This window comes from Loxodonta africana, chromosome 12 (genome assembly GCF_030014295.1).
Source record: "Loxodonta africana isolate mLoxAfr1 chromosome 12, mLoxAfr1.hap2, whole genome shotgun sequence".
Lineage (NCBI taxonomy): Eukaryota > Metazoa > Chordata > Mammalia > Proboscidea > Elephantidae > Loxodonta > Loxodonta africana.
Window position 1 is genome coordinate 50,415,182 of NC_087353.1, and position 13,446 is coordinate 50,428,627.

A 13,446-nucleotide genomic window follows, 5' to 3' on the forward strand; every position below is an offset into this window, starting at 1 on the left:
CTGTTAACAACACACAAAGACATCAAAATGACAGCACAAAACTCATACCTATCCATAATTACACTGAATGTAAATGCACTAAACGCACCAATAAAGAGACAGACTGGCAGAATGGATTAAAAAATATGATCCCTCTATATGCTGCCTACATACAAGAGACACACCTTAGACTTAGAGACACAAGCAAACTAAAACTCAAAGGATGGAAAAAAACATATCAAGGAAACAACAGTGAAAAAAGAGCAGGGGTGGCAATATTAATTTCTGACAAAATAGACTTTAAAAAGTTAAATCTAAAGCGTAAGGAACCCAAAACCCCAGTGCTGTCGAGTCAATACCGACTCATGGCGACCCTAAAAGGACACTACATAATGATTAAAGGGACAATATACCAGGAGGATATAACATATTACAAATTTATGCACCCAGTGACAGGGCTGCAAGATACAGAAAAACTCGAACAGCACTGAAAAGTGAGACAGCTCCACAATTATACCAGAAGACTTCAACACACCACTTTTGATACAGGACAGGACATCCAGAAAGAAGCTCAGTAAAGGCAGGGAAGACCTAAATGCCACAATCAACCAAGTTGACCTCATAAACATATACAGAACACTCCACCCAACAGCAACCAAGTATACTTTCTTTTCTAGTGCACATGGAACATTCTCTAGAATAGACCACATATTAGGTCATAAAGCAAGCCTTAGCAGAATCCAAAACATCGAACTGTTACAAAGCATCTTCTGTGACCACAAGACCACAAAAGTAGAAATCAGTAAGGGAAAAAGCAGGGAAAAGAAATCAAACACTTGGAAGCTGAACAGAACCCTGCTAAAAAATGACTGGATTACAGAAGACATGAAGGATGAAATACAGAAATTCACAGAATCCAATGAGAATAAAAACACTTCCTATCAGAACCTTTGGGACACAGCGAAAGCAGTGATCAGAAGTCAATTTATATCAATTAACGTACACAATGAAAAAGGGCCAAAAATTAAAGAATTATCCCTACAACTTGAACAAATAGAAAGAGAGCAATAAAAGAAATCCTCAGGCACCAGAGGAAAGCAAATAAAAATTAGAGCAGAATTAAATGAAATAGAGAACAGAGGAACATTTGGAAGAGTTAATAAGACCAAAAGCTGGTTCTTTGAAAAAATTAACAAAATTGATAAACCCTTGGCCAAAGTGACAAAAGAAAAAACAGGAGAGGAAGCAAATAATCTTAATAAGAAATGAGATGGGGAATATTACAACAGACACAGCTGAAATTAAAAGACATATCAGATTACTATGAAAAATTGTACTTTAACAAATTTGAAAACCTAGAAGAAATGGATACATTTCTAAAAACATACTACCTACCTAAACTAACACAGAGGTCGAACAACTAAACAGACTCGTAACAAAAGAAGAGGTTGAAAAGGTAATCAAAACACTCCCCTTCCCCCTAAAAAAAAAAACTCTGGCCCGGATGGCTTCACTGCAGAATTCTACCAAACTTTCAGAGAAGAGTTAACACCACTACTACTAAAGGTATTTCAGAGCATAGAAGAGGATGAAATACTCCCAAACTCATTCTATGAAGCCAGCATATCCCTGATACCAAAACGAGCTAAAGACACCACAAAAAAAAAAAAACAAAATTGCAGACCTATATCCCCCATGAACTTAGAAGCAAAAATCCTCCATAAAATTCTAGCCAATACAATTCAACAACATATCAAAAAAATAATTCACCCTGACGAACTGGGATTCATACCAGGTATGCAGGGATGGTTCAACGTCAGAAAAACTATTAATGTAATCCATCATATAAATAAAACAATAGACAGGAACCACAGAATCTTAGCAATTGATGCAGAAAAGGCATTTGACAAAGTTCAACACCCATTTTTGATCAACTCTCAGCAAAATAGGAATAGAAGGAAAATTCCTCAACATGACAAAGCTCATTTATACAAAGCCAACAGCCAACATCACCCTCAATGGAGAGAGTCTGAAAGCATTCCCCTTGAGAACAGGATCTAGACAAGGATGCCCCCTTTATCACCACTCTTATTCAACATTGTGCTGGGGTCCTAGCCAAAACAATTAGGCTAAATAAAGAAAAAAAGGGCATTCAGATTGGTAAAGAACAAGTAAAAGTATATCTATTTGCAGACAACATGATCTTATACACAGTAAACCCTAAAGAATCCTCAAGAAAACTACTGAAACTAAGAGTTCAGCAGAGTATCAAGGTACAAGATAAACAGACAAAAATCAGTTGGATTCTTCCACACCAACAAAAAGAACATCAAAGAGGAAATCACCAAATCAATAATACAATTTACAGTAGCCCCCAAGAAGATAAAATACTTTGGAATAAATCTTACCAGAGATTTAAAAGATCTATACAAAGAAAACTACGAGACACTGCCTTTGAGCCGATTCCGACTCATAGCAACCCTATGGGACAGAGAAGAACTGCCCCATAGAGTTTCCAAGGAGCAGCTGCTGGATTTGAACTGCCAACGTCTTGGTTAGCAGCCATTGCACTTAACCACTACACCGCCAGGGTTTCCAGACAACCAAAAGGGACCTACATAAGTGCAATAACATGCCTTGCTCATGGATCAGAAGACTTAACAATGTAAAAATGTCTGTTCTACCAAAAGCAACCTGTAGATACAATGCAATTCCAATCCCAATTCCAAGGACATTTTTTAATGAGATGGAGAAACAAATCACCAACTTCATATGAAAGGCAGAAGGCCCCAGATAAGTAAAGCATTACTGAAAAAGAAGAACAAAGTGGGAGGCCTCACTCTACCTGACTTTAGAACCTATTATACCACAACAGTAGCCAATAGAGCCTGGTACTGGTACAACAACAGATACGTAGACCCACGGAACAGAATTGAGAATCCAGACATAAATTTATCCACATATGAGCAGCTGATATTTGACAAAGGTCCAAAGTCAGTTAAATGGGGAAAAGACAGTCTCTTTAACAAATGGTCCTGGCATAACTGGATATCCATCTGCAAAAAATTAAACAAGACCCATACCTCACACCATGCACAAAAACAAACTCAAAATGGATCAAAGACCTAAATATAAAATCTGAAACAATAAAGGTCATGGAAGAAGAAATAGGGACAATGCTAGGAGCTCTAACACATGGCATAAAAAGTATACAAAATATTACTAACAATGCACAAACACCAGAAGAGAAACCAGATAACTGGAAGCTCCTAAAATCAAAAACCTATGCTCATCCAAAAAAAAAAAACTTCACCAAAAGAGTAAAAAGATTACCTACAGGCTGGGAAAAAGTTTTTGGCTGTATTTCCGATCAGCGTCTGATCTCTAAAATCTACATGATACTGCAAAAACGCAAGTATAAAAAGACAAATGACCCAATTAAAAAATGGACAAAGGATATGAACAGGCACTTCACTAAAGAAGACATTCAGGTAGCTAACAGATACGTGAGGAAATGCTCACGATCATTAGCCATTACAGAAATGCAAAGCAAAACTACAATGAGATTCCGTCTCACTCCAACAAGGCTGGCATTAATCCAAAAAACACAAAATAAGAAATGTTGGAGAGGTTGTGGAGAGACTGGAACACTTATACACTGCTGGTAGGAATGTAAAATTGTACAATCACTTTGGAAATCGATTTGGCGCTCCCTCAAAAAGCTAGAAATAGAACTACCATATGTTCCAGCAATCCCACCCCTTGGAATACATCCTAGAAAAACTAAGAGTATTTACACAAACAGATGTATGCACACCCATGTTAACTGCAGCACCATTCACAATAGCAGAAAGATGGAAGCAACCAAGGGGCCCATCAACAGATTAATGTATAAATAAATTATGGTATATTCACACAACGGAATACTACTCATCGGTAAAGAACAATGATGAATCCGTGAAACGTTTCATAACATGGAGGAAACTGGAAGGCAATATGCTGGCTGAAATTAGTCAGTTGCAAAAGGACAAATATTGTATGAGACCACTATTATAAGAACTCGAGAAATAGCTTAAACAGAGAAGAAAATATTCTTTGATGGTTACAAGAGTGGGGAGAGAGGGAGGGTGAGGGGTATTCACTAATTATATAGCAGACAATAACTATTTCAGGTGAAGGGAAAGACAACACACAATACAGGAGAGGTCAGCACAACTGGACTAAACCAAAAGCAAAGAAGTTTCCCGAATAAACTGAACACTTCAAAGGCCAGAGTAGCAGGGGCGGGGTTGGGGGACCATGATTTCAGGGGACATCTAGGTCATTTGGCATAATCTATTAAAAAAATATTCTGCATCCCACTTTGGAGAGTGGCATCTGGGGTCTTAAATGCAAGCACACAGCCATCTAAGATGCATCAATTGGTCTCAACCCCCCTGGAGCAAAGGAGAATGAAGAACACCAAAGACACAAGGTAATTATGAGCCCAAGAAACAGAAAGTACCACATAAACCAGAGACTACATCAGCCTGAGACCAGAAGAACTAGATGGTGCCCAGCTACAACCAATGACTGCCCTGAGAGGGAACACAACAGAGAACCCTTGAGGCAGCAGGAGAGCAGTGGGATGCAGACCTCAAATTCTCGTAAAAAGACCAGACTTAATGGTCTGACTGAGACTGGAAGGACCCTGGAGGTCATAGTCCCCAGACCTTCTGTTAGCCCAAAACAGGAACCACTCCCAAAGCCAACTCTTCAGACAGGAATTGTCATGAGATAGAAAATGATACTAGTGAGTAGTGATCTTCTTGGACCAAGTAGACACATGAGACTATGTGGGTAGCTCCTGTCTAGATGGGAGATGAGAGGGCAGAGCGGGTCAGAAGCTGGCCGAATGGACATGAAAATAGAGAGTGGAAAGGAGTGTGCTGTCTCATTAGGGGAAGAGCAAGTAGGAGTATATAGCAAGGTGTACATAAATTTTTGTATGAGAGACTGACTTGTTTTGTAAACTTTCACTTAAAGCACAATAAAAACTAAAAATGATTTACAGCCTTGAAAGTCCTACGGGACAGTTCTACCCTGTCCTATAGAGTCACTGTGAGTCGGAATTAGCTTGACAACAATTTTTTTTTGTTTAAGTGTGCTGAGCACTTCATGTTTGTTATATATTTGATTATAAGATTGTGATATTATATTGCAGATTAGAAAATTCAGGCTCAGAGAAGAATAACTTTCCCAAGGGTACAGTTAATAAGTTGAAAGAAGCTTCTTTTTAAATAGCCTCATTTAACCCCGACTACAACTTTTACAACATTAAATAGTAGTCTAGATTATTTCGATTTTTTCATGTGTGGATACTAAGGCTCAGAAACACTGAGGAGAGTTTGCACATTTAGTATTTAAACTGATTTATATGAACTTAGGCTCAATGCTTTGAGATATAAGTTCTAAAAAGAATGGCTCTGTTGTTTGTTATGTGTAAGCGCCAAAGAGCAAATGCTCACATGCAGGTAATAAAAGCAGCTAACAGTTCTTGAACTCTTAGGTGGTAGACAGTATTCGGAGTGCTTTATAGGCACGCATCATTGCATTTAATCCTCACAACATCCTTATGAAGTATTATTATCTCCATTTTATAACAGAATAAACAGGAAAAGGAAGTTAACTTGCCCAAGGCCAAGCAATTAGGAAATGGCAGAGCCAAGATTCACACCCAAGGAGCATAACTCTGGCACATTCAGTTCTTAACCAGTACCCAGTACTGTTTCTATGTAGTTTGGTATTCTACCTAAACTCTACTTATTCTTGCCACTGGACTTTTGCCATTTTGCCCACATGGGGCCCCATCCCAACTTCTACCAAAACCCTTGTGAACATTCAGGGCCCAAATAAGTCTCACCCCACAACACTCTATAACCCACGCTCACATACAACCATCTTTTCTCTGAATGTGTATTATATCTTTCATCTTAAAACTACATATTCATTTTATCTTTTTATGGGCAGGGATGGGCTGTGACTTCAAATTCCTTTGTATTTTTCCGCATAGCTCCAGCCTGAGCACAAAGACACAAGTAATTACTGAAGCCTCAGGGCCTTCACTCTTCTGTAGGACTGTACTGGCTCTCATGGTAACCACTCGTATGTGGCTTCTGAGCCCTTGAAATTTGACTAGTGTAACTGAGGGATTGAATTTTTTTTTTTTTAATTTAACTTAAATATAAAATTTAAAACTCATGATTCAGTTATTGGAAAACTTTGAAGTATATTTGAAACAACTTGAGTCTGAGTCTACTCTTCTAGTTGTAAACTTACGAGACCTAAATACAGATCAGTATTTTGGATAAAAATTTAGAGTCCAAATTAAGATTTTTATCAGTGTTAAATAAGGAGCCCTGGTGGTACAGTAGTTAAGTGCTTGGCTGCTAACCTAATGGTCAGTGGTTTGAACCCATCAGCCACTCCACAAGAGAGAGACATGGCAGTGTGCTTCTGTAAAGATTACAGCCTTGGAAACCTCATAGGGCATTTCTACTCTGTCCTATAGGGTCGCTGTGAGTTGAAAACAACTTGACAGCAACGAGTTTAGCTTTTTTGGTCAGTGTTAAAATATATACCAGATTTCAAAGACTTAGTATGACAAAAAGACTGTAAAAAAAAAAAAAAACTTTAAACTTTTAAAGTATTAATTACATGTTTAAGTGGTAGTTTAGACATATTGGATTTCTTGTTAATGTGACTACTGGTACATTTTTAATGTGAATAATGACATACTTAAAATCACATCTGTAGTTTGCATAATATTTCTATTAGACAGCACTGCTCTAGGACTTAGTAGTTTATCCAGCATCATCAAAAAAGAGATGCCTTCTACCAGTGTAAAATGTGGGCTAAGGAAACTTGCTGCTTACCCTAACCTTACCAAGAGTTCAAGGCATCTTAATGAGACTTGAATGCATCACAAAGTGGTTAGGGTACACCTTACATACAGTGAGCACAGTAGTGAATCACTCTTACAAACACACATGCTGAATTCAATAGCATTTTCATAAAAATTACTTTTCTCTTCATGCCCATTTATTAGAGAATACCTAAACCTAAATGGTAGAAACTCTTTTCAGAAGCAGTGATAAGTAGGCTTCACAAAACACTTAAACATTCTTTATGAGCTGGTGGTGATGGTGTGTGCCTTCCTGTGAGTTCTGATTCAGTGACCCTATGTACAACAGAATGACACACTGTTCGGTCCAGCACTACCCTCACAATCTTTGCTATACTTGAGCCCGCTGTTGCAGCCGCTATGTCAATCCATCTCATTGAGGGTCTTCCTCTTTTTCACTGACCCTCCACTCTCCCAGCATGATGTCCTTCTCCAGGGACTGGTCCTTCCTGAAAACATATCCAATGTATGTGAGATGAAGTCTCCCCATCCTGGCTTCTGAGGAGCATTCTGGCTGTACTTCCTCCAAGATAGACTTGTTAGTTCTTGTGGAAGTCCGTGGTATATTCAGTATTTTTCATCAACACCATAATGCAAAGGTGTCAATTCCGCTGTGGTCTTCCTTATTCATTATCCAGCTTTTGCATGCATATGACCAAGTGACATCTTGGTATTTAACACTTTAAAGAGGTCTTTTGCAGCAGATTTGCCCAACACGATATAGCAGCTGATTTCTTGACTGCTGCTACCATGGGCGTTGATTGTGGATCCAAGTAAAATGAAATCCTTGACAACTTCAGTCTTTTCTTTGTTTATCATGACGTTGCTTATTAGTCCAGTTGTAAAGATTTTTGATTTTTATATATCGAGGTACAATCCATACGGAAGGCTGTAATCTTTGATCTTCATCAGTAAGTGCTTCAAGTCCTCTTCACTTTCAGCAAGGAAGTTTCGTGTCCTCTGCATAACTCAGGTTGTTAATGAGCCTTCCATCAATCCTGATCCCATGTTCTTCTTTATATAGTCCAGCTTCTCAGATTATTTGATTAACATACAGTTTGAATAAGTATGGGGAAAGGATACAGCCCTGATACACACCTTTCCTGCCTTTAAAGCATGCAGTATCCCCTTGTTCTGCTTGAATGACGGCGTCTTGGTCTATGAGCTGGTAGAGGCATTAAAAAATAATTAAAAACCAAACCCACTGCCGTCAAGTCGATTCTGACTCAAAGACATTAGGTGTGTTATAAATCAAATTACTGATCCTTTAAATTTCTCCATCAGAATCACTGCATAAGTTCATTGCATCCTACTGAGAATTCCGGGATAGTGCTTTTCATGTTAAACAGATTCCATACCATTTAGCTTGAAAAGTAGATATGAACAACAGCAGTGATCACTGTTTCAAAATGTACAATAATAAACTAAATGATCAGATACTTCAGAAAAAAATATTTTGTGCAGAGCTTTACCTTCTGGTTTGTAAGAATACACACAACATGGCCAGAAATCCCCAAGTCCTTTTCACAAATGGGAAAACTCATAATTGAATCTAAATTCTTTACACGTAGTTGATAGAGCATGGCTCCACCCATGCCACCCAGCTGCCTGCAACAGGGGTTCAAGGATAAGTGTTGCCTCCCAGTCCTTAGAGCCAACAGCACTGGGTGCCCACAGTCTGGATGCAAAACCCATCCACCAATACACTCTAGGGGACAGGGACACGCTTTCCTCACAGACACTCAGGGGCAGTTGTCAGCCCCCTGCCTTGCTCAGCACATGAGCCACTACTGCAGCCAGATATCTGTGCCTACACCAATCACGCCTGCACCACATACCTGGTAATTGACTACCTGGGCACCTGAGATGAATCCATACAATGGAAGTAAATATACTCCTGGTTCATATACATAGTAACTGCTCTGACTACCTGGTGACAGGACTTTGAGATTCACAGGTGCCAATAATGGAACAAGCTCACTTGAGAAGCCTATTTGGGCATATCAAAACAAAACAAGAAGTTAGGACACATTAAGCAAACAAAACTAAATACAATAACCTATCGATGACTTGGAGACAACAGTCAATATCAAATCACATAAACAGGCAGACCATGATGGCTTCAGCAAGCTCCCAAAACAAAGAATCAAGAAAAGTTCTAGATGAAGATAACTTTCTGGAATTACCAGAGGTAGAATATAAAAGATTAATACACAGACCTCTTCAAAAGATCATGAAGATCAGGCAAAACACAGAACAAGCCAAGGAACACACAAAGCATTAGATAAACTTAAGAAGATTAGAGAAGAGCATAATGACAAATTTAATAGGCTGCAAAAATCCATAGAGAGACAGCAAACAGAAATCTGAAAGATTAACAATTAAATTTCAAAATTAGACAACTCAATAGAAAGTCAGAGGAGCAGAATTGAGGCAATAGAAGTCAGAATTAGTGGGACTGAAGATAAAGCACTTGACACCAACTTATTTGAGGAAAAATCAGATAAAAGAATTTTTAAAAATTTTAAAAATGAAAAAACTCTAAGAATTATGTGGGAGCAACAACCTATGAGTGACTGGAGTACCAGAACGGGGGGAAATCCAGAAAATACAGAGCAATTTGTTGAAGATTTGTTGGCAGAAAACTTCCCTGATATCGTGAAACATGCTCATCGAACCCTATACAAAGTAGATCCAAAGAAAGTCACCAAGACATATTATAATTGAACTTGCCAAAACCAAAAATAAAGAGAGAATTTTAAGAGCAGCTAGAGATAAATGAAAAGTCACCTACAAAAGAGAGAAAGAAAGCATGAAACCACGCAGAAACCATGTAGGCAAGAAGGCAATGGGATGACATACATAAAGACTTGAAGGAAAAAAATTGCCAACCAAGAATTATATATCCAGCAAAACTGTCTCTCAAATATGAAGGTGAAATTAGGACATTTCCAAATAAACAGAATTTTAGGGAATTTGCACAAGAACACAAGAAAGAGCAACCAGATATCAACTCGGATAGAGAAATCACAAAAATAAATCAAAGCTAAAATGCTCAAAAGAGGGAAATGGAGACATCATTATGTGAAAGATGACAGCATTAAAACCAAACAGAGGAACTGAAAAATGTAGTCACAGATCTTTCATAAGGAGAGGAAGTCGAGACTATATAAAGAAATAAAAGATTGGATTAAACTTAGAAAAATAGAGGTAAATATTAAGGTAACCACAAAGGAAACTGACAATCCTACACATCAAAATAAAAAAAGAAAAACATATAGACTCAGCAAATACAGAAGCAACAACGAGAAAGAGGAAAAGACAATATATAAAGAAAAAAACTACTCAGCACAGAAAATTAAGCTGAAAAAAGAAAATGTCAAAAGCACACACACACAAAAAGACATCAAAATGAAAGCACTGAACTCATAACTATCAATAATTATGCTGGATGTAAACGGAATAAAAGCACCAATAAAGAGAGTGGTAGAATGGATTAAAAAAACAAAATTCATCTATATGCTGTGTATAAGAGGCATACCTTAGACTGAAAGATACAAACTAAAACTCAAAGGATGGAAAAAATATATCAAGAAAATAACAATCAAAAAAGAGCACGAGTGGCAATATTAATTTGTGAAAAGACAGACTTTAAAGTGAAACCCACCACAAAGGATAAGGACGGACACTATATAATAATTAAAGGGTCAATGTACCAGGATGATATAACCATATTAAGTATTTATATGCCCAATGACAGGGCTCCAAAATACATAAAACAAAATCTAACAGCATTGAAAAGAGATAGGCAGCTCCGGAAACTTCAATATACCACTTTCGTGAAGGACAGAACATCCAGAAAGAAGCTCAATGTAGACACCAAAGATCTAAATGCCACAATCAACCAACTTGACCCATAGGCATATACAAACCACTCTACCCAACAGCAGCCAAGTATACTTCCTTTTCCAGTGCACATGGAACATTCTCCAGAACAGACCACGTATTAAGTCATGAAGCAAGCCTTAACAGAATCCAAAAGATCAAAATATTACAAAGTATCTTTTCTGGCCATAAAGCCATAAAAGTAGAAATTAGAAACAGACAAAGCAAGGAAGAAAAAAAAAAAAAAACCCCAAACACATGGAAACTGAACAACACCTTGCTCAAAAACTACTGGGTTATAGAAGAAATTAAGGATGGAATAAAGAAATTCGTATAATCAAATGAGAATGAAAACACATCCTACCAGAACCTTTGGGACACAGCAAAAGCAGTGCTCAGAGGTCAATTTATATCAATAAATGCACACATACAAAAAGAAGAAAGGCCCAAAATCAAAGAATTATCCCTACAACTTGAACAAATAGAGAGCAGCAAAAGAAGCCTTGGGCACCAGAAGAAAGCACATAATAAAAATCACAGCAGAATTAAATGAAATAGAGACCAGAAAAAAATTGAAAGAGTTAACAAGACCAACAGCTGGCTCTTTGAAAAGATCAACAAAATTGATAAACCATTGATCGAACGGACAAAAGAAAAACAGGAGAGGAAGCAAATAACCCGAATAAGACATGAGGTTGATATCACAACAGACCCAACTGAAATTAAAAGAATCATAACAAAATACTATGAAAACTTGTACTCTAACAAATTTGAAAACATAGGGTAAAGGGACAAATTTTTAGAAACACACTGCTTACCTAAACTAACAGAGGTAGAACAACTAAATAAACCTATAATAAAAGAAGAGATTGAAAAGGTAATTTAAAAAACTCTCAACAACAACAAAAAAGCCCTCGCCCGGATGGCTTCAATGGAGAATTCTACCAAACTTTCACAGAAGAGTTAATACCACTGCTACTAAAGGTATTTCAGAGCACAGAAAAGGACGGAATATTCCCAAACTCATTCTATGAAGCCAGCATAACCACTATACGAAAATCAGGTAAAAACACCACAAAAAAAGATCACAAAAAAAGGATCACACACCAATATCCTTCATGAACACAGATGCAAAAATTCTCAACAAAATTCTAGCCAATAGACTTAAGCAACATATCAAAAAAAAAATCACCATCACCAACCGGGAACATACCAGGTACGCAAGAATGGTTCAACATTAGAAAAACAGTCAGTGTAATCCATCACATAAATAAAACAAAAGACAAGAACCACATGATCTTATCAATTGATGCAGAAAAGGCATTTGACAAAGTTCAACACTAATTTGTGATAAAAACTCTCAGCAAAATAGGAATAGAAAGGAAATTTCTCAACATAATGAAGGGCATTTATACAAAGCCAAGAGCCAACATCATCCTAAATGGAGAGAGTCTGAAAGCATTCCCCTTGAGAACAGGAACCAGACAAGGGTGCCCTTTATCACCACTCTTATCCAACGTTGTGGTAGAGGTTCTAGTCAGAGTAATTAGGCTAGAAAAAGAAATAAAGGGCATCCAAATTGGTAAGAGAGAAGTGAAAGAATCTATTTGCAGACGGTATGATTTTATACACAGAATACCCAAAAGAATCCTCAAGAAAACTACTGGAACTAATAGAATAATTCAGCAAACTATCAGAATACAAGATAAACATAGAACAATCAGTTGGATTGCTCTACACCAACAAAGAACGTTGAAGAGGAAATCACCAAATCAATACTATTTGCAATAGTCTCCAAGAAGATAAAATACTTAGGAATAAATCTTACCAGAGAAGTAGAAGACCTACACAAAGAAAACTGCAAGACACTACTGCAAAAAACTGAAAGAGGCCTACATAAGTGGAAAAACACTTATGAGCCTTGCTCACAGATAGGAAGACTCAACATTGTGAAAGTGTCTATTCCACCCAAAGCAATCTATAGACACAACGCAGTCCCAATCCAAATTGCAATAGCATTTTTTAATGAGATGGAGAAACATCATCAACCTCATATGGAAAGGGAAGAGACCCCGGATAAGTAAAGCATTACTGAAAAAGAAGAACAAAGTTGGAGGCCTCACACTATCTGATCTCAGAACCTATTATACCACCACAGTAGTTAAAACAGCCTGGTACTGGTACAACAACAGATATACAGACCAATGGAACAGAATTGAGAATCCAGACATAAATCCATCCACCTATGAGCAGCTGATATTTGACAAGGACCCAAAGTCCATTAAATGCGGAAAAGACAGTCTCTTTAAGAAGTGGTGCTGGCATAACTGGATATCCACCTGCAAAAAAATGAAACAAGACCCATACCTCACACCATGCACAAAAACTAACTCAAAATGGATCAAAGGCCTAAATATAAAATCTAAAACGATAGCGATCATGGAAGAAAAAATAGGGACAAAGCTAGGAGCCCTAATACATGGCATATACAGTACACAAAACATTACTAGCAACACACAAACACCAGAAGAGAAACTAGATAACAGGGGGCTCTTAAAAATCAAACACTTGTGCTCATCCAAAGACTTCAGCAAAAGAGTAAAAAGACAACCTATAGACTGAGAAAAAATATTTGGTTA